Source organism: Stegodyphus dumicola, chromosome 8 (genome assembly GCF_044657685.1).
Source record: "Stegodyphus dumicola isolate Sdum_Otavi_A_Nest chromosome 8, ASM4465768v1".
NCBI classification, from domain to species: Eukaryota; Metazoa; Arthropoda; class Arachnida; order Araneae; family Eresidae; genus Stegodyphus; species Stegodyphus dumicola.
The window spans coordinates 125,806,404-125,830,742 of NC_140775.1; the positions used below are offsets into that span (position 1 = coordinate 125,806,404).

General features: G+C 30.9%; 1 protein-coding gene across 1 annotated transcript in view; it reads left to right on the plus strand.

The window, feature by feature from the left end:
- Window positions 1–6,967: 6,967 nt before the first annotated feature.
- LOC118203026 (putative fibroblast growth factor 1) overlaps window positions 6,968–24,339 on the plus strand; it is a 104,119-nt gene continuing 86,747 nt past the window's right edge. The window contains exon 1 of the mRNA XM_085822384.1: window positions 6,968–7,106. The gene's annotated coding sequence lies outside the window, so the exon portion shown is untranslated. The remainder of the gene's footprint in view (window positions 7,107–24,339) is intronic.

A 24,339-nucleotide genomic window follows, 5' to 3' on the forward strand; every position in this document is an offset into this window, starting at 1 on the left:
CCTTAAAATCACTACTACTTTTTGACATTTTCCATTAACTTACCCCAATTCTTACGAACATTTCTCTTAACTACAATTTATATCACTTACCTTGTTCAGACAGACCTTTACTTTCTTATACTTTTAAATTCGTTAATACAGATCATAGTTTCACAATATGGGTATTATGATCTCCAGTGGGCACAGAAAAGATCTCAAGGAGCGTTTATGTTTCGAGGAGCAGTAAAGGGACACTAAAAAGCAAGAAGTAAATAAGTAATCGTTTCAGATGAGAGTTTTGAGGTCATTTGAGTAACACTAGCCGGGCATCGCTACTAGGCAGTTAGACCTTGGTACGTCATAGAAATTGATGTAAAAATATTATCTAAATGCTCCAAATGTTAAACTTCAGTCCCCCCGTATAAGAACTGGTCAATTACAATGATGAAAACACAAACTAGTAAACGCTGAATCAGCCGCACATTTATAGATGCGCGACTTTACCTTTGTCAACTGGCTACGGCTTGAACCCTGTTTCACATTACTTGAATAGATATTTTGTATGCATGTATATCATTGTGGACTTTTCCAAAACTACAATGATTTACATGCAAGCAAAACTTAAAAGCATTATTTTTAAAAGTTACAATCTCCAAAGAGAAATCCTATGGCTTTCTATGCTTTAACACTGATAATAATGACATCTAGTCCATCGCGTGAATGCTCCATAAGGAAACATTAAGTACATGCTTAGAAGTTTTGATTGCGTAAATGCGTCTGAAAAAACATTTAAATATTTATGAAAATTTTATAGTCATGCATCGTTGCCAGAATCTTATCAAATTATGCTGGTCTATGGTTCACATATGTTGGTGCAAGCTTGCATGCAGTTTTATTTTTTTTTCTTTCAAAAATCAATGTCATAACTATTACCCTAATATATTCCAAAAACAGGACCACAAATTCATTCTTGTAATGCTATTCAGAACGCCTAAATAGTATGTTTTTTCAATTTACACCACTTCGAAAGTCATTGTAGGAATTTCTGCTTATTTTGTCAAGTTCATTAAAATAAATACTTTGTGAAGTCTTTAATCGTTACCATTCTGCGTTCGTATTGCATGATGAATTTTAAATAAAAATTTCGAGAGACGCAATATCTACCTAAAGGTTTTTCAGCGTTTTCAGTGTGCCCATAAAATTACATTCAAAGGCCATCTAACATTGTTGCAAGGGTTGGAAGTGATGAGGAGAAAAGTACCCTCGAAAAGAGAATAGAAGTCTAGAAAGGTTTGGATATTATAATATAGAACCTTTTACTCATGCTAGAAACAAATGTGAAATGCTAAACATACTTAATTACATTACTCATCCTCTATGTATTTTCATTCTTTGAATAATTTTCATGCAAGTTTACATTTTTTGCTTACATAAAGAATCGATATTGTGCTACTACACTATTTCAGTCAATATAGGGGGTATAAATTTTATTACATCTTAAAATATTAATGTAATTAATTTTATTTAAATCTCGTTAGAGTAAAGGCACATATTTTTGCTTAATTTGCTTACAAAATATGGAATTTGTGCGGATTATTTTGCAAATGTAATGGAAATTCACTTAGTAAGTTATTGCAGCAAAGCATGTTAATCCGATGTAGAATTTATTTGTCTTAATTAATGTAAAAACTACTAGTGTGAAAGATACAAATGTCTGTTGAAAGTGTCATGTAAAAAAATTATAACGTGCCAAAAACATCGTATTTTTAATAGTATAATGTGTGAGTCAAATAATAAGTAGACTCAAATATTCTGTGTGATTCTGAGTGATGTGGCGACAGCTGAAATAACAAAACGTGCTCTTGAGTCATCATTCTTGCTTTCTTATACAAACTTTGATGTAACGGCTCTTAAGAACATTTTATAAACTTCAACATTATCTTAAATATGCTTTAAACTGGAGTTCAAATTGAATTTACTTAGAAGCTTTGCAAAACCACAATAATATACACGCATGCAAAACTTAAAAGCAATATTTTTAAAAGTTACAATCTCAAAAGAGAAATCCTATGGCAATTTTTATAATTCATATTTTTATATTTAATATAAAATTTTTATTTTAATGTCTTGAGCAGAATATTAGTACATGCTCATATTTTAGATGTAACAATATTAACGTTCATTATTATTTTACGTTTTAGTAGTTTTAGAAGAGATTATAACTGCTTCCTACAAAGTAATCTAATATATTTCATGATAGTATTCGACGTGACTTGAAATTATGAGAAAAAAAATAAATTTGTACTTTTCGATGTAATAACGTTTATTCTTAGTACAGACATACTGTAATGTGTATATGTCATATATCCATACTTCCCATTTTTCTTTAAAAATATATTTTGTTGTTATTAAAGAACGTATTTTTGTATATTTTGTCATTTGAAAATATACAAAGTGTTTGTTTCTAAACAAACAATTTGAGAAAAAAAAAAAAAAAAAAAAAAAAAAGAAAAAAAAAAAGAATCTTATCCGAGTGCTTTTAACTACCTATTCCCGAAACTTATGTCCTTGAAAAACAGAAAATGTTGCCACTTGGGGGAAAATACTTGCTTCAAACTTAGTGAGCAAATGATCCGTGGAAATAACACACAGCTAACCTCGTGAATGACAAGTCCCTTCTTCACTAAATAAGTGGAAAAGTCTCCACGCAGTTTTAATTTATGTTAAAATAATATCATAGCAATACTTTTCGGCTTTGGCCTTTTGAACCGCAAAGTTTCATTATACGATTTTTTTGTCTCATACTTTTATTTTCTGAGGAATTAGTTTAAAAAAATAACTTTTTAAATCAGCCAGTTAGTCGTAATTACAGGTATTAAAGTAAAATCTGTTTACCAAGATCACTAGTATCTTTTACCGATACTAATGATCAGATTGCAATCTTACTTACCATTTGCATATTTCTAGTTTTAGAAGATTTTTTAAAATTTAATTGTAAATTTTTCAAGTTATTAGCCCGTAATCTGAAAATCTTCAGACTACAGATTTTTAGGCCCTTTTTTAAACAGCAATGCTATAGTTTTATCGCAGGTCTAAGAAGAATATAAAATGAACGCGAAGCAATGCCAAAGACAAGAAACGCGTCTTTGGCGTTGCTTAAATTATATGAATATTGCATATGTATAATATAGTATGTATTTTTATCGCTAAGGCAAGCTTCTTTATTTTCATTATAGTTAAAAAAAATTGTAATTGCAGGTGAAAAATTATGGTCTGCTGTCACGAAATTTATTTTAAAATATAATACATTACTCTTTCTTCCCTCATTCTAATCTTAAGCGATATTTCCTTTAAACAATCGATAATTGGCACTTAAGATAAAATAATACTCCACACAACAATCCTCCGCGTGATTAACGCTATTACTAAAAGCTTCAGCTTGGAACTGCCACAGGCGCGTTCTTCCTTCCGTTTCAATAGCCTTTGTCATATAAATTAATGAAACTTAATTTTATTCGTATTATTTCTTCTTTACCCCATAAAAGATCATTCAGTGCCCGTGTCGGAAACGCATACTTGACATGGAGGCTAATTAAAACGGAAGTATCCCACTTCTCCGTTCTAAGCTCATTATTATATAACACACACACACTTTTGACAGTCACAACACCTTAAAATTCAAATGGCACTTTTCGCCGATTACAAAGCTATTCTAACACAACCCATATACTATAAAATAGTCAGCTGTCGCATTGTATTTATCTGTGTTGGCAGCATGGCTCGCAGAGTAGAGAATCTCAATTAACATACATTAAATGTAGCTTAGTTACCCATCCTACCACCGTTTCATACAATTTGAAGAAGCTAGGAGCACGAAAGAGTATTGTTCTAATATTGGCAGTTTGATTCGAAATCGGACTTTTTCTGAAATGACAGGCCAATTTTTTCCATGTTTCGATTCTACGACTCAAATTACGCCAAACTACCAAGTTTTGTAAAAATCGCACGAGTAGTTTTTAAAAAATTAGCTCTCAAAATTTTAGCTCCTCAGTGTTAATTGAATTTGGTATATATTTATTAATATATCTTTTTTTTTTTATTAAACTTATTTGATTCTTCCTTTCATATTTCGAAATTTAGGTTGATTCCAAATAAAATTTGCCCATTTTTAATGATTTATTTTTAAAATTTATATTTTTAAATAAATTTTATAAATTTTTCGGAAAACATTTTGAATTATAATGTATCTAACGTTTGCCGTCATCTTAGTAGATGTATTTCTAAGCGTACCTACAAAAAATTATTCAAAATTATTTTTTATTCAAAATTTCCCAAGATATACGTAAATTCAGATTTTGGCGCGTATTGATATTTGGAGTATTTATTATAGGCGATAATATCTAAAATGTGGTTTTCGCACTCTGCTAAAATTAGTTGAAGGTATGAACGATGAATTTTTTACGGCTCGTGGACAATGAAAAGGGAAGGAAAATAGGTTGCTATAAATTAAGAAGTTCGCCAAGTGAGTTATTCTTGGCGCAAACTGAAAAAAGTGCGCCAAGATAAATTTTTTAATTTCTCTATAAATTTCTAACCAAAAATTACAAAATTTAACATCTAGGCATAATTTGAATCTTAGAATTGGAATTTGGAAAAAAAAATGGTATGTTATTTCGGAAAATGTCCGATTTTGTGTCGAAATTCCTAGGTTAGAACAATGATATATATAAATCTAATATGTATCCTAAGTCGCGCTTTCGACACATGGAAAACGCAAATTTTGTCAATCGGCTCAGTAGAACGGGAGATATAGAACTGTCCTTTTTTTTTTCCGCAGTGTATATATGTGTTATATTTGTATAAACTTACTTTTAGGAAGTCAATGCTCCTTGGTATTTATAAGGAATAGCGTATTACACGTCAGTTTAAAAATTGAAACTATTACAAAATTATTCATTTCCAAAACTGCCTACTACTATGTTTACTACAATGCTAAATATCATGAAAGCACTATAATCCCAAGTCATAATCATGAACCACTACCACAAAAATAAATAAATAAATAAATAAAAAATAAAAAATAAAAATAAATAAAATAAAATAAGATAAAATGTAAAAGAGCACGCATGCCCAGCCACTACCTTTTTGTTAATAACATTTTAAGGGAGGGGAGGGGCACTTTCCGTTCTTTCGCATTAAGAAATATCTATATGCTCTTTAGCAGGCATCCCACTACTAATTATTACAATTGGCTTTCAGTACCTGTGAAGGGATAGAGGGAGCTACTACCCGGAAGTTCAAATTAAAATATATTCTTATATACTTCTTTTTAAGTAATATTTTTTATTCGTTTATTTCATATTAGAATACGATTTTTTCGAAATTTTAGCATTAAAAAACTTTATATCAAGAACTTGTAATGAAAAAACATTCTAAGAAGTTATTAAAAAGCTTTTATATTTCACGCATGCCAAATTATTTATATCAGAAATAAGTACCTTTATCTCTTCCTAAATAAACAATATTTCTAGTAGTTTTTTAAAGTATCATTATTTTTTTAAAATATCAGTTGTTTTAATACTAATCGCCTAAAATAGGTTCTATAAAGAAGAAAACTGTATATAATGATTTTAATGAATCCAGCTAATGCAATTTTACGGACACAGCTAAGTTAATGTTAGTGAAAAAGAATCTGCGCTGATTACCTTTTAATCACTTAATTTGTTGATTAATAACGGAATAAATTTGAAAGAAAAATTAAATATTTTACACTGGGGGAACGATAATACAACTCGCGAAGAAGATAAAATTTATTTCGGGCAGCGGCAACATATTTCTTTTAAATCACTGAGTTTGTTGATTAAATTCGAAAAAAACAAATATACAAGCGCATAGCGTTTTGTCGAGGGGTAAAACATTTCTTTATATCGATTAGTTTTCTGATCATATTTGAAACATAAACATCTTACCGGATGGTAACACAAAGTGTTTATGCCGCTGAGTTTTTAATCAAAAGTTCCTCAAATTTGCACAGAATATGAAATAAATAAAAAGCAAATCCGAAATACAAAATTCGGGCTTCGAGATGCATATGTTTGTGTGGAAGACTATGTGTGTTCGAAATTTGATGGTTCTTAGGTTCTGTCGTTTTTCGACAATGTGATTAAATTCGAAAGACAAATATACTGATTTTTGCCGAGTAGCAACGCATTTCTTTTATATCGCTCTGAGATTTCTCTATTAAATTCGAAACATAAATATCTTATGTTTTACAGAGTGGCAATACAGAGCTTTTGAATCGCTGAGTTTTTCATCAAATTTTCGTTAAATTCTCACAAAAGAGCGAAATAATTTAAAAAAAAATTCGAAATTCAAAATTCAGACTTGCACGTGTTTACAGGAGGACTACATGTGTTCAAAATATGGTTGTTCTTAGGTGTAGCTGATTTTTAAACAATTCAAGGAACGTGCATATGCAGATTCTTCATTATTTAATCGTAAAGATAGAAATAATAGTCTATTATTATTCGAACGATTATTGACAATTTTACCATAGTATCGTTTTCGTGTTTACATTAACAAGAGGATTATTTCTTGTTAAAGTAGCATAAGTGCAACTCTATGTAAATGTCAATAAATGCAAGTGCTAGTCATTACATTAATTAGAATCATTCTATATTATACTTATATTTGATTTTAATTTCTTTTATAAGTATTATTAAATGTATTGGTATTACTAATAGTAAATATATTATCAATAACTATTAAATTTCGATACAGGAAGCGTAACTTGACGCATCATTTTTCTGGCTGCTTTCAAATTCTTTTGAAAAAGTATAAGTAATGAAAAGGGGAAAAAAAAAAAAAAAAAAAAAAAAAAGTTTATCGTTTTCTTATCCGTCTAAGGCTCATTTCTTCGAATTATCACCAAACGTAAACTTTATTATCAGCCATGAAGAATTTCTTAAATATCATCGTGGTCTCTGTAGGGAAGGAAATTGAATGTCATCATCCAAAGAAGAAGCCACTTATTATTTGCTTTTATGTGATCTTCTGAATGTTGGAATCAATACGGTTAAAATAATTGAACACGTGTAATTTTATTCTGAAGTTCAATTAAAAAATAGGTAAGCATTTTTTCACTCACTATTTTGCACTAAGAAGGCATTGGAATCCTTTGTTACAAACTGAGTCTCTAATTCTCAATTAAACCAGATGTTCCTGAGTGAGTGCTCTAGAGTTGCATATTTTCATACACACAGTTTAAAGACATGATGCCCGTTCTTACGGGATTGCACAGTATGATTTGATTAAGGTAAAATACGAGATGGTTATTTAAACCTTAATATTTACAATTCTTCTTATTAAATTTAGTTGAGAGTTTTTTTTTTTTTTTTTTTTGTAAAAATAGGAAAAAGAAATTAAATATTATTCTATTCTGTTTTAAGTGGTTTTATAGGCTGATATAAAATAACATATAACGGTGAAACTGTGAAACATATTTAGGTTCTTAGGACAAAGTAAGAAATTTTAATTAAAATGGAATTAATTCCACTATAAAGTATTTCTCCTGCCTTTTTAGCTTGCCTTCCTGGTGTAATGGTCTGTACGCTGGGCGCGTATTCCAGAGGTCCGTGGTTCGTTTCCCGGCGAAGGCGTCGCTCATTTTCATTTCTCCTGCTTCCAAAATACCTAATGTCTCTACACCACATGCCAAGAATATTTTAAAATCACATTTAGAATTGTATTTATGTAACAAGTCTCTGCAAGAGAAAGTCTTCACGTAGATCATAAAGAAACTAAACTAGTAGTTCCAAGAACAATTGTATGTTACAACATATTGAATATATAAATACGCATTTTAAAACATTAATGTATTGAAGAGTAAGAGCTTTTTCAGAGACATTACCACAGTTAGAAAAAAAATTGGCAATACAGCGGAAGGAGGGAGGAACTATCATATTATCCTTCGGTCAAAGTGTGTTTAAGAAATCCTTAAAGTTATATTTATTGAATTGCGAGTCATGTTCCTGGTAAGAAATGTGTAATAAATTTAAACATCCTGTTAATTTTATATGTGATGAATTTCGCAAGTTGTGCAAATGAAAAAAAATGTTTATATATTTGAAGACACTGTTTGGCTATATATTGATCCCAAACTTAATATTTAAGAAAGCAATTTATCTACATGGAAATACAAATTTGCCAAGTAATTTTTACCCAAATCAGACTTAGTGAGCATTGTTGACAAAGTGATTTTAGACCAGTGAAATTTTAACTAGTTTCATTCTTGATTCCGTTTTCTGCTGCGGGATAATTTGATTGCGCTGTTTCTTCACGGCATTTTTTACGTTCAGCGTAAATGTAAGTAAGTTTCCTTGACAGTTCTCCATGAAGCTTCCTCCCATTTTCAGTAAAGGGTGCTGGCGTGACTTGTTGTTATTTAGTTTTTAACCAACTGATTACGAATTATGCCTGAATTTATAAGAAAATTATGATTTGCATAAAGCTCTAAGTAAGGTAGCCCGTTATAAAAATTGGAAACTTTCTGTAAGATCTAGAGAAAAAAAAATTACAAAAGCTTCGGCATTTATGATGTTAAAAATCAGTGTTAATCAGATAACGCAGCTGTAAAGTTCATAATAATTTTACCATCTAATTCTAGTAATGAATAAATAAATGTTTAATTTAGAGTTTCTTCCAATTTTAAGCTAATATTCTGTTATTCAACAATATATTGTAAACTGCAATAATTCAAAAGAAGGATGTTTAAAGTCCAGCGTATAACTGCTAAAATCTCCCATCTTATTGGTTTGAATTTATTTATTTATTTATTTTTAAAATTAACTAAGAGATTAAGATGTAAAGTAGTAGTTTGCGAGCAGGTTTTCTACAAATTTGACGGTTTGGTGTTCTTTAGTTTCGCGATTATCTACGAAATCATGAATCAAGAAAATAAGGAGGTTTCATGCTTCCTTTTTTTGCTCGCAGGAAGTTTACTAGGTAATTCTTTATAGTATTTCATCACTATCTAATGCTTGTGTAAAATGTATGCTTTGATGTTATGGATAATTTAGCTAATAACATCTGAATGTTACTTTCAAACATCTGAAGATGTTTGAACGTAGTGCACTCAGTACCTAGACTTAAGCAAATAATTTCATTTACCCTAGTTTGATGTGAAATTGCGGCATTAGCCAGTCAGGAGATCCAACAATGGCTCCCATTATCACTATTAATTCTTACTAGCGTTTAGTTCACTGTGCTCAGTCCTATTAATAGTATAATGTTCCTGCCATCCCCTGTGCAGAATTAAAAATGATAAAGATTCCGAAGTCGTATGAAGAATGATGCTCTTGATAATCATTGTATAGTTACAGATCTATTACATGAAAATATTTGTAAACCCTTGATACTACTGTAGTCCTCTTTGAGATGCCTTAAGTGAACAAAAGAGATAGATGGTATTTACGTACCACTCATTCGAGTCACAGGCAGTTTCGATAGTATAAAATATAGTTTCAAACATATAATACAGTATCAAATATAATGGTTCATATAATAGTATTACCAAATATTCTGTTGACGAGAAATGATGCTGAAAGAATAAGCGATGTTTAAAAGAGTTATAATACTTATTTTAATGCTAATGTCGACTGAATATGTTAAAAAAACTGTTTGTTACGCTTGCAGTGACCATTTAGCTAATTAAAAATTTTTTGCTTCGCATTGCTTTCCGAGAATATCACCATTGATTCGGAACAAAATATCAGTGTGCCTGAGGATCTTGTACATTTCTGGACAATTAAGTAAATATGAATGTTTCTGACAAATGTGAAATCAGGATTAAAAATCATTACAATGAGTATCAGCCTGAAAACTACAGCTCTTATCATACAATAATAAGGCAGTAATGCGGAAGAGTAAAACTCTGTAATGTACAGTAAAACGCATTGCTTTCACCTAATCAGGAAAAACTAAATTACCTCTTCACATTTTGAAAGTTATTACGCTATTGTTCAAAACTGTTCAAAAAGAGAATTTGCATATTATGCCAAATTTCTGAAACACTAATGGACAGATATTAATGAAATTTGATATGAATGTACATTTATGACAGAAAAAGAGATATACCATTCGAAAGTCATTTTAGGTATGCATGATTATCAGTTAAGCCATAGTTTAGGGATGCTCAAAATCTACGTTGTTATATCGAACTGAAAATGGTTTTAATATAGGGTATGGTGATGCTTTCTCATAGCCAGATAGGTTGCGTAGCGTGACGGTATACTGCATAGGAAGCAGTTGACGAGTCTCTGTGGCAGATGATCCTAATCATGCAGCAGGGCAGTTTTCAACTCCAGAATGTTCTCGGAGGGAATGGCAAGATGAAGTTACCCTCTCAAGAGCGTCCCATACATGCAGTATAAGGTTAAAGTCATTAGATCTGACTGGCCAATCCATGAGGTAAATAGCCTCACTTTCCAGGTAATCGTCGACTAGCTGAGACCTATGTGGAGCCACGTTGTCATCCATTAACAGAAAACCAAGACCAACTGCGTCTTTGAAAAGTCGAACATAGGGCTCTAAGATCTCCTCTCTGTACCTCATAGCAATCAGGTAGTCTTTATCAAACACATACAGGGGTTTGCGGTCGTCCAAATATAATGCCCGCCCTTATCATTATGTCTCCACCACAGGCCCTTTTCCTCGATGAGAGAGCAATGGTGTCATGTTCCAGGCCATTTCCGAATCCAGGTAAGCCAAGAATCAGTGTCCATGCTGAATCTCGACTCAACTCTAAAAGACATGGTGCTCCACTAAAGTCTGGTTCAAGGCGCCATGTTAGACGAACAGTCTTGTGTGCTAAAGTGAGAGGGACGCAATCAACGTGTCTTTTCTGGAATACAACCGTATCGCATGAAGCCTTCGGGCTACTGTAGACTGTGAAACTCGGGTTCCAGTGGCAGAATACAGCTCACATGAGAGCTGTGAAGCTGTAGCAGTCCTGTATCGCAAAAATTGCCGAATAACGATCCTTATTCGTCGTTGGGGATTTGGTTGACCTTTTCAAGGTATTCTGGTTACATGGATTCAATGTCCTGAAATTGTTTCTCAAATTTTAGACGACACAGTACATTACAACGAGTTCTGTAACCCCCAGCACTTGCACCCATCTCTTGACGTAAAGGAATAAAAGCACACAAATCGTCTAAAACTTCTCGCGCGATTGTATCCCCTCCACAATCTCAGCTCCTCAGACACGCACATGTATGCGTATGTACTTTATAATGGCATAATTAGTACTTTTAGTTCAATATTTTTGATAAAAATAGATATCTTGAAATTCTCTTAATTTTACACACGAATATACCTCGGCGTTCCAATGATTAACGACTGGTGCAGTAAAACTGGAGCAACTCCATGAGTTCTTTCGAAAATCTTGTGATTTTTTCAATGCACTTTGCGCCATTTTAATGATGGCTGTATCTATAAAATTAGCATTTAAATGATCTTGAACAGTAGTGTTAAGAAGATGCTACTGGTATCAAATATATAAATTTATTTCGCTGTGCCTGTGTACATTAAGCTTTAGTGATTCATTTAAAGAGTATTGGGCCAGGCGAGTCTAGCACAGAGAAGAATTTGCCTCAATTTATTGTGGCATAAAGCATCTTAATTCTTTTCTGTTAAAGTCCAATACCTTTTATTAGAATTGGGAAAGTAGGCAATCCCTCATAAAAGCTTTATTTATTTTTATTTGCAGCATTTTGATATGATCGATGTACAACCTTTGTAAGAAACTATCATGGATTAAGTTGGAAAAATAATTTGTTCAGCTTATTAGGTCAATTTTTCGTTTATTCAATTTAACATGACAAATTCCTGGGTCTTGTTTTCAAAGGTTACTTTTCTGCTATCTATTGCATATCTGCGACCGTTTGCAGAGATCATTTAGAATGCTTCTCAGTGATCTGACACAGATGTTTAGATTGTTGCAACGCATGATGTTTGCTGTAAACTAAATATCATGCTGTTGCATGCAGCATCTCTTTCAGCACCAATTTCACACGGGGATAACAGGTTTCTCGTGATTTTCGTCGCCAGAAGTGACGGTTTCGTCGCCTCTGCCTAGATAGCTCAGAGAATGACTTTAGCAAAACATGTAGTCATTAATTAGCATGTTGAATAAATTATGCTTAACGAGCTCTGTCCAAGAGCTTTCCCGAAGAAGGATATATATTAAGTCCAAAATAATTGCAAGTTATTTGATAGAGTTGGTTTGGAATTTCTTTGTCATCAGTAAGCATACGAATACTGACCCCGCTTTCAAGCTTCTGCCTGCGAGATAAAACAGAATTGTCTTGGGCGTATTTGTTAGTTTCATCACTAAATGGTCTTATCAGATTAATTTTTAATGCGATTGAATGCTACCTAAGGATGAAATTATAATGCTTGAAGGGCCTTGTAGCCAAACACCCACTCCTCAAAATTTGGTGCAGTGGTGCGAGTAATTATCTTAAGCTTAAACTAACTGTGAAAGTAACAAATACGCGAGAGCAGTAAACTTTTATCCTAACTTTATTTTACCTCATTACTTGCGAGTAAAAGTCAAAATAATGAAAAGCAAATTCTAGGTCTTTTCGTCAACTGGCTTGAACACTAGCCACAATACTTTTCTGTTCTTACACAAAATCACAAACTGCACCTGAGTCGCACAACCTAGTCTAAATTAAAACTCGCTTAGTAAACTTGACTGATGTCCGGCAATATTCCTACTTGAGCAACGGCTTCTGATGTAACGCAAGATGGGCGGCCGAAACAGCAGCCTAATATCTATCTCTAGTACAAGTCATAAGGTTAATATTCTACCCCTAAATTTAAGCTATGCCGCTTGCCATTCAAATATATAAAAACCTTTGGACTGAGCGAATATGCCACGAAACGAGCCATAAAGGAGAAATTATAAACCAGCGATTCTTAACCGGTGGTACGCAAGAGAAAAATTGCTGGTACACAAATTATAGAAAAATTGGTGGTACAAAGTATTTTTAAATATTAAATTCAAAAATTAAATACCCCCAACAACCTGTTTAAGTTTTTTCTCTAGCACTCGTAAGTTTGTGCGATCTGAGCTTATCTTTGTTCAAGTGCAATAGCCACTCATAGACATTAGCAAAATAATTCATTTTTATTTTCACAAATGTTCTTTTAGCCATATACATAACAAAATTTCTCATAAATGATGTTTTTAAAATGAGTAATACACTATAAAAAAAAAACCTCGAAGTTTACAGACAAAAGTCTTGTATAGTTACAGAAATGCGAACAATTACGAAGGAAATACCTGTAACGAACACAGAACCAAACGAAACTGTAAACTCTACAGGAGTTTTTCAAGAAGTTTTGCTTGGATTTTGTCCGTAGCGTGTGATCACGTGGCTTAAAACGGCTGAGAGAGAAGAACCAATCAGGAAGAAGGTGGAAAAACAGCGTCTTAGCGGGAGAGTTCAACGATAGTCGCCATGTTAGCCATTATTTTTGCTATGGTCGAGGTAAGTTCGAAATAGTGTTTGACGTGTATTTTACTAATTTTATGTAATGTATTTGTTATGTTCTTTACACTATCTATAATTAAATTCTTTTAATGTTTAGCTTATAATTCTAATGCTCCTAAATAAACCTGTGTTGAATTATTGTTAGAGTTCAAATCACAGAGCTTGTGTTCCATTTAGTAAAATAACAACTTTTATTCGTTACATCTGCAGGTGTCTGCAGTTAAACTGCTCATATTTATAAACAGAAACAAATTTGTTAATATGTTAGTTTAAAAACAAATAAGCTTAATATTAATGTTCTATCTATAGTCTAATAATTTCTCATGTTAAATATTTATGTATCTTTTAAAACATATCGCGTTAGAATATTCATATTTTTCATTTTGTTGACAGATGTAACATTATTATTCCATACATGTTATCATTAATCCCAGCGTGAACTGCTTTAGAATATTTTTCAGAGCATTATTACACTATGTATGTTATTATTAATCTCAACGAAAAAGAAAAAAATAAATGTAATATATTTAAAAAATTCGACAAAATAACTTAACATACATTAAAAATGGAATATCATTTCATTAATACATGCGATAAGTTCGCCTTAAAAGATTATATAGTCGGATAGCAATTACATATTTGTAAAAGTATTCAATGTATATTATTTTTTGTGTTAAAGATAGTTTTAATCCAGGACAGTCTTTACCAACTTATAAAGCATCTATTAAGTTACATTATAACCAACATTTACAAAAGGCAATCGAAATGCCGTGACTTTGACATATTTTTAACTATGATGTAACATACTAGGAACATTAAAGAAAAAAAAATTCTATTTTTTCCTTTATGCTTGTTGAAAAGTAAAATATTAATAAAATGGTACAACATTCATTCTAGTACTTACAATGTAAATTTACATATAAATTTACTATAAATTTTGGTGCAAAGTTCATTATAAAATGCATTTGCTAATATTTAATAGTTATAGCATTCAATATCAAATCATGGAAATATTAGTAATGATACGTCAGTTCCATATATTAATTTCAATACTCAGCTCAATGCCAAATTTCTTCTATATCTGAGATAACATGTATTTTTTGAAAATAATTATTTTGTGTCATCTTTTCATTTAAAAATCTCTTTCAGATATATTTTAATGTGAATTATTTTCAAAATTATCCTCATTAGAATGAATGTTGTTCTCTTTATTATGTTTGAAACTGGCGTTACGCTAAAAAATATATTCAGAAAACTATTTATTGCTGAATGTTTAAAATAAGTTCTACTGCTCCTTTCTGACAAAGAGTATCCATTTGAATTGCAGTTGGTTTTAATTAATCGTTGGTTGTATTTTTAAGAACTACTTGATAAAATTCAACAAATTAGTTCAATCTATGATTTCATCTGAAAAACCTAAAATTTTTATTCCAATTCTGTCATGTGTATATATTTCAAGAATGAAAAAGAATTACAAATTCACTATCCAACAATACTGAGTAATATGTTGTTGATATAGCCAAACTTAAAATGACCCATTTTAAAACCAGATTAAATAAATCATCGCGTATTTTCGGTCATCGAATTTCTTTGGCGTTAAAAGTGTCATAGATTTAGTAAATCCAAGGGTCAAGGTAAGCTCAAATATTTTTTTTTCATAGTTCATATTTGCTAAGTTATAAATTTTGCTGATGCAAAAGTTATGTAACTTATGCAAACATATGCTTAGAGTATTTGAACTAGTATTGAAAAATCACTGGAATTTAAAATGTAATTGACAGTATGCCTTAAAGCTTGTTTTGGTAAAAGCATATTTATGGGTGCCCCTTGGCAAAATTTGGCGATTTTTGGCAGTACATGGATACCGAGTTTGTGCAATTCTTTGACCATGTTATTTTGGCTTGTGTAGCGACGATTTGTGTGCCAAAAACCGCCGCTACACGAAGACAGATTGCACATACTCGGTATCCATGTACACATCGACCTATTTTCACTTAAAAAAAATCTGTGAATTGTACAAACTTGGCATCGCGCACTCCCTTGACTTTATCCATGTACACATCGACCTATTTTCTTTTCAGAAAACATCAGAGAATTGCACAAACTTGCGCTCCCTTGATAATACAGGGAGCACCCTTCAATATACTCTAACTGCTGTTTTTCATAAATTAAAACATTTTAGGCATTTAAGATATCTTCCTGTAAGTTACAACTAAATGAATGACTCTTAAGCATAAAAATTTCAAATTTTTATGCTTAAGAGTAGAAGGAGTTATACACTTTTTAAATAACAGTGTCAGAAAAATATACTTTTTAAAATATGTAAACCATTGTTTGAAGTATAGAAAAACCTTCCTTAGCAACTATACCTCTTTAAGTGATTATGTCAAGTATTCTGGTGATAGAAACATTGATATTAATTATCACTGAGAATCATGCTTTGTGAAGTAACCACCTCCATTAAATATCAAAATTGTACAAAATTATGGAAAAGTTATAGAGTGGTTTTACTGTATACTTAAAGTATATCATATCACTGTTAGATATTGATGATGTAAAAGATATTATCTAATCATAAATATTTCAAGCATTAAATAGCTCAGTGTAAGTCAATAAGTTTTCAGATTCTGACTTTGTACCCTGTCTTTCACTATGTAATATTTTTCTAGCAACTGTGTTAAGTACCAGTGAGTAAGTTTGTCTTAAATACCACTTAATGTAATCAGGTATCATCTGTTCTGTCTGTAAAACTTAATCGTAATAAGTGAACAAATGAATATCTGTAAAACTAAAGATGACACTCTATGTAAAAAATACAAGTATTAAAATGTCTATGAGAGGAACATTTAAAATATTAAATCCACGATCAATTTTTGCGACATCTTAAATAGAAAATACCCAAACTGACTAGTTAATTCAGAGGATGAATGCATGTAACATCATTGTTCATGTGTTTGTTAATTGTGTAAGTATTGAAGTTCATGCATTAATTGTTGAAAACTATATTATTGGCCTTATATATATATACTTGCATTTCAAAATTTTGTATATTTTGCCAGTGAGCTAAGTATTAAATGCTGTTACGTATAAGTTCATATTATGTGGAAAAGTAGTTTTTGATCTAACACTTTCTGAGAATTTTTTAATGTTGATCATCAAGCTTAAAGCATGTGGCTAAAATTACCAGTATTAACCATAATTTAATTATTCTCCTGTTTCAGCGTTTCTCAAACTTTTTTCGAATAGAGATTATGTGAATTATCATAATTTGTGAATCACCTTGCTGCTGTTCCCTTCGAAAGCAATTTTTTAGCATATATTACTACTAGTACACTTATATTTTAATATATAATTAAAATCCGTTATATTTCATAATTAAGTCCATTGAAGAAAAGTTATATTTCTAATATTTCAAGATTATTAATGAGAAGGATGATTTGTAATTCTTGCATGGCTCTTCTATATTTGGATATATGATGGTAAGACCACAGTCTTAGTGGATATATGATAGTATATTTGGATATATGGTGGTAAGTACCACAGTTATAGTGCTTTAAATCCATCTTTTACTGCTAAGACTGAGTGGGAAGTCTGTAAGTAGGGTAACCAATAATAAATTTCATAAAATGTCTATCTTACGAGAAAAGGTGATAGATGATTGTCATATGTAACTTTTTAAACTCTGAGATTTTTCAACTAAATTTTTTTGTCTCCTTTGGAAACTTCGGAGGACCACGAGGGCTAGCTGTATGATCCACAGATTGAGAAGTGCTACTTTAATACATTTCAATTTCTAGAGAAATTAATCTTAAAAAAAAATCTGATCATTATTAAAACTACTTTACAGATTTATTTTATATTACAAATAAATAAATAAAATATCTAATAAACCTCAAATTATTTTCTGCAAAATGAATTATTTAAATTTGTACTGCTTTTGCTTCAAAAATGGATGATACATGCAATTTATGATTTCATGAAAGGACCAAAAGGAATCTTGTTTGCAATTTAATTATTTAATTTAAAAAAAGATTTAAATCATTTGGAATATGTGCAAGTGCATGCAATTATTATGAAGAGATTCTAAATTAAAATGTCACATAACAAATTTAGAATATGTTATGTACTTCTAACGAATGTGATTTTTTCTTTATTTAGGAGCCATGCTTTGAATCCTAAGAAGAAGAGGACTGCACCTTCACAACTAGTTAATTAAAAATAACAATAATATAAATTTTACCTATTTGTTATTTTATTTTCCTTTTGGATAGTTTTCAAATAAAAATAAACCTATTTTTGTTTCTATATTCTGTGTATTGGAATAAAGAGTCGAAATCCATTGCAATATCCAATATTTTCAAAATATGATATTTTTTGAAATAAAATATATGATTATGGAATATTACGTTAAAATGAAATGGTTCCTTATGTAACCTGTATGTTACACTAAAAGGCTTCATCGAATACTTGTAAAGTAATGAGCAAATACTAAGTTAATATCTTGTGTGAATGAATATTATCTTACAGAATTTTTTATTCCATAAAAATCTATCTAAAAATATAATTTTGTTGAATGAAGATTTAAACATTTTTCCCCAAGATTTAAAAAGTCGTTTGAAATAATGATAACAAAAACATTAATCTGAACCATTTAATAAATGAATAGAAAATTTTGAGAACAATTAAATCATCCACAGGAATTTTGAAATAATCATCGTATTTTTGACATCAGTTAAAGAAAGAAAATCTGAGTCATTTTGATTATAGTGATAAATTAGTTCCATTAATAGTAGGATAGAAAATTAAAATTTTAAGGAGCCATTATGCATTATCAATTTTTCATTAAAAAATTTTTAGTTTATTACTACTGTCATATCAATTATTAATGCTGAATTCTTTATCTTCAGTTTTTACATTCTTAAGTCTACTTTTCTTAATTTTCTAGGCATAGCAGAGAAAAATATAATTATAGGATCAAGGAATTTCCAAATACGTTATATTTTCTTCCTTAAATTTTTAAGATCATTCTATATTCATCATGTATTATAGACACAGTATCAGGGGTTCTGTTCAGTTTTTCAGTTAGAATTTGGGACAAAGTTGTGAAGTCATACCTACATTAAATGCTTGAATTGATTATTTGAAATATGACAAAGCAAGAGAGGGCCATCTGTCCAAGGAAAGGAATATTTTAAGGAAAACTTCATGTTACACAAACATTTACACAGGCAGCCCATTCTCTAGGATTTAAATCTAGAACCAAATGCTAGTGTTCAGCTTACTGTCTGGCTGCCTGTAGGCAATAAATGTTTTAGTAGAAGGAATACTTGAAAAATTAAATTTAGGACTAATAAGTTCCTGTAAAAAGATAATACTATCTCATTATTTCTTTTAGATTTGATCGAGCTGCTCAGACGGTATAATGGCTAGGGGAGCCGACTGAGATACCAAGGGCCCGGGCTCGAATCCCGGCGAAGGCAAGGTTGCATTAATTCGTCCCCTTATAGACGCCAAAGGTAGCGTACCTGTTAAGTGCTTCCGTAATAAAATGACTACTGCTTCTGACCTTAGTAGGGGCCAACGTCTGTGGACGATTTGGGCCCGAGTTTGGGTGAAACGAGAAAAAAAAACTGTTGATCCAATTAGTAGCCATGTCTAAGACTTGAAATCCAATGAAAGTCGCTACCATTTCTGGGCTCATACTGCTCTATTTTCAATTAGAATAATTTTTTACGTCGATTTGCTGTCTCTAACAGCAAATATTTTGTCTTCTTGTTGCTTTGTATTCCTTATTTTTCTACGCGATTTGAGAGTATCGTCGTTTGTTTTTGAAGAACTCGTAATATATTGTGCATTTCAGTATTTGTGAAAAAAATTATAAAACAAACCTAGATTTCCAAAACGGAAAAATGACTAGGATCGATTAAGCGGAAAGGGGATGATTTACGGGTGATGGATTCGGGATAATCTACTATAGTATTAAGAATATTGAAAAGAAAAGAAAAATTGTTTATAGAAAATCCAATGAAAGTTATTTATCATTTGGCTTTACTTGGAATGGATATGAAATGGATCCTCATCTTCAGTGTTTTGTTTGCGGGGATCAAAATATGAAACCATTGTTTATTAAAAGACATCTTGAATCTAAGTATGCCAGTTTAAAGGATAAATCTGAAGAACATTTTAAGAGGAAATTATCGAAGTTCAAAAATAGTAAACAAGTAATGAAGATTTTGTAACTTCAAGTGAAAAAGCTTTGGAAGCTGGTTACTTAGTAAGCCTAAGAATTGCTAAGACTGGGCAGGCTCACACTACTGAAGAAAATCTTACATTACCAGCAGCTAAAGATATCGTTTTAACATTATTCAACGAAAAAGCGGCCAATGAGCTTAACAATATTCCTTTATTAAATGATACAGGAAGTCGAAGAATTCATGAAATGGCAAATTCTATAAACCTGGTCGAACTCTAACCGAAGGTTTCAAAAATAACACACTTGTTAACTTTAGACTGAATCTAAAAAAAGAATTTAAAGACATTTCAAATAAAACTGTTAAATTTTTATTGCATTTTTGCACAACTTATTGGGCAAAAAGGCAATGTAAACAAAGATTTTCTTACATATTATTTTTGAAAAATAACAGAGCAAAATTAAAAGTGGATCCTAATTTACGGTTAAACTGGAATAACACCATAGATAAAGAAATTTACCTCTCTGAAACAGGCTCAAATTTCGCCTTAAACTTCCGAATTAAAATATTATAACTTTATTTTTTATAATTAAAATGGTACTCATTTTTAATATAATATATTTTACATATACATATTTAATACAAATAGGCAACAGGTTGTGCAAATGGCAAAATAATTTGTTTTTAAATATTTGTATTGTGAAGTAGATAAATAATCATTCTTAAACGTAGTGGTGGTAGTAAATTTTTCAATTTTTGTTTAGAATGTACGCGTTAGTCAAAAGGTTGAGGACCGCTGATATAAACTTTTAACTGTAGATGAACTCAAATGGCACACTCAACTCTACCAGTTAAAAGACTTTGATATACAAATCCTCAAACGGACTTCACGAATACCTTTCTAGAGTCCGACCGTTTGTAGTTTCATTACAAATTCGAAGCTTCGACTTTTCATACCATAGAGACACTCTGGCGCTAGATTCACTTAACAGTATTATATTTCGTTCATATTATAACTCATAATGCACAAAATTTATATCATTTAAAGAATAGAATTATCTAATTGTTGCCACATGTTCTATTCAAATACTATAATAAAGCTAGAATGATGTATAAAAGAAATTAAGCAAACGAAACAAAAAAGAAACAGTTTTTCACAGACGATTGAGTATTTCTCATTCAATTAATTCAGTTCTCACTTCGCGAGAAGGCAAAAATACATAAAAACTCAAAATATCTATATTATAAATTACGAAGTAAATCTTAAACACTTATTTCCTCGGAAAAAATTCCAGAAAGGATTAAGCATGATTTAATTGGCAATAATAAATGAATGCGTTATCTTTGTTGTTGCGAAGTTAAGTTTCTCTAGATTGGCAACAAATCCACTAGTCTCCTGTTTCAATGTAAACATCAATGGCCGCCATAAAAAAAGGCTTAGTGGCACTTACACAACTTTAAAATTGTTGATAATTCTAAAAATATTGCATACAGATTTGCTAAAGGCATAAAAATCTTAACCGAAAGATTAAAAAAACATAATACAATCATTTTTAAAGCAAAAAATGTACAATTTACAAACATATAAGAGTAAAGAAACTGAGATCACTGAGCCGGGTAACAGACTGGATATATATATAAATATATTTATATACATTTGGGTGCGGCCGATTGCAACCAAAATACGAGGTGCACATCTACATGTTATAGCAGTCCTATATACAAAATTTCAACGTTCTGAGGCTACTCGTTTTTGAGTTATGCGAGATACCTACTTACGTACGTACGCACGTACGTACATACGTTTGTATAGACGCCACTAAAAATTCTCTTCAGAATTAATTTTAAAGCAGTTTTATAATTTTTTTGAAGGAAAAGAGTATTTTATTCTGTCCTTACGTACAGATATCACACAAAAACATCGTTAAATTGCGTTCGATAGCGGTCAAAATAGATATTTTCGTTGAAATATGCTGCCTGAAACTTTTCGCGATTACAATACTTCCTTTTTACTTTGTACAAGGAAGTAAAAATGAAGATTTAATCTGCCTTTGCCTCCAATTTCCTATTCATATGGGTCAACACTTCTATGCCATCAAAATTCCTGATTGCGATTACTTCTGAGTTTGTTTTTATCACATATATATATATATATATATATATAATTTTGATGCGTAGTTGTAATGGCAGAGTGGCAAGACGAGACGGAGATGACGAAATTGGATTCTGGCAGATCACCAATCTTTATTTTCAAGCATATCACATGATTTCTTAGTAGATAAGATATTTCAAGATCATAAGCAATTACAATATTTTTTATATTCATGCTATATCTTCTTAGAATAAGAACAAAGGAGGACATAGCAACACAGAGATGTTTGCAAGGCGGAAGCTAGGGAAAGGAATGACGTAGTTTATTTGCAAGCGGTATTTATACTAAGTACATGGACAAAGTAGTTTAATAGTTTAAAGTTAATTTTAGGTTGTTATATAATCATGGAAGTATCTCGAATTTGGGAGAACAGATGAATTTAGGAGAAGAGCACCAAATCTAGAATTGTTAATTTTAAGGTCCCTAATTATTTTTAAAGCGGCTATCGTATTTTCTTATGTCTTAAATATATATATATATATATATATATCATAACGTAAGAAACATCGATTATCTTATTTGAAAACAAACAAATTTCTTTTTTTTTTTTAATGTATCTATAGACGTCTTTTGCCATTTTGAAGTTGATAAAAGTAAGTGTTTTTGTAAATTCTCTATGATATCTGAATAGTCATTTCTATGTTACATGTGTGTGTTGCTGACAATGCACTAAAATTATTAGAAGAGATAAATATAGTGATAATATTCACAAATAATCCATGAAGCTTATTTTCTATCTGGTACCACCTCGCTATATAAAATATCGGCTATCATAAATATGGTTTGATTCAATGTATTTGACTACAGATAAATTGCTTTCCAGTGTAAACTTTAATAAAAATCTGAAAAACTGAAATATTCTTTGGATGCAAAATAATTGTATTTCACTTCGGGGCTTCATCAGACGGGTTCTGGAAACATGATCATAGTTTATTTTTTATTTCCCTTTTGGCTTCAGGGAAGTTCATAGTGCTTTTCTTACAATTCTTCTGCAAAACACGAAAAGGAATATATACGGATTCGTTGCCAAAGTTGTATTATTATTGGCTATAATTTCTATTGCTTCGCTGCAATCTTATCTTTTACTTATTTTTACCTTTTGCTATTGCTCCGAAGACTGTTATTTCCATTTTTATGTTTCCTTTAACAGATTTATGAGAAACGCTTTTGTTGTACTTCTACATTATTTCCTTTATTTTTTTTTTAAAAAAAACAAGGGAGGTTTATATTTTCTTCGTTTACGTACTTGTTATTTTTTAACTTTATATTTATATTATCAGTCCAAATTAATGAAATTTTTTAGAATACTTCATTAATTTTTAGTGGCTGGGAGGGGTAATAACGAAGATAAATCGAAAATTTTCTACTTCTATTTATCCCGCAGTTTATAAGCGTTTTATTATTTCATCCTTTTATTTCTAACTAAAAGCACGAAGAAAGAAAGGCATCAATTCAATAGATCACTTTCTTTCATATTTGTATTCTGGCAATCAGTTCAACAGAAGCGTTCTTAAAAATGAATGTTTATTGAATTGTAGTACATTAATCAGGTTTTGTAGCCAATTTTAGATATTAAGGACTGACAGACGTTATATCAAATACGGTAGGTAGCTTTCTCAAAGGTCCGTACAAAAATAAAACTGTGAAATAAGTTTAAAGATGTGGGAGAGAACAATAATATGGAGAGCAGGACTTCAAATAAAACTTCAGACTACACTATATGATTCAGCAAAAGTTACTTCACAAGGGTTAATTTTCTAATTTTATTACTTAACCAGTGATTGACTGGATAAGACAGCAAGCGGTGGTAGTTCGACCCCGTCAGTGTCCTGACCAGTCTGTGTGGGTGTTTTCGTGGTTTTTCTCATATGTAATGTGATTAAGAGCGAAGTTTCTCTGAGAAAGCTCTTTGCGAAGGTATATTTTTCTTAGGTAGATATTCCTAGTGTGTTTTGCTGTAATCAAATAACCACATCACAGTGTTAGTGTTATTCAGAAGGGTTATACAAAATCTTCTTTCCCTGAAGACTTCAAACCATTCTCAGGCTACTTTTGTGTTAAATAAAGTCGTGAAAAAAACCGTCTTGCTTTTTATCTCAGTTTTAATACGGTATAAATTAAATTAGTAGTTCTATGTACTGTGATCTTGTTTATGTGTAGCTAACAGTAATGAGTAATTTCCGTACTTCGTATCGTTTAAGAAATTATCTGCAGCCGGCATTTTTTTTTTCTTTTTTTTCTTTTTTCTTATGCTATGATATTGTCAGTACAACGATCAGTTTTTTTTTAATAGCAGGATAAGTACTAAATTTTTACTCATGTTATAATTTACTGATTTTGAGAACTATAGCTTTGGCTAATAAAACCCAGAGCACAATTAAACTAGTACAATATTAGTGTACTATCACAGTTTCGATGTAGTGTAAGGCAATTTTATTTCAATGTGAAAATTTCGAAT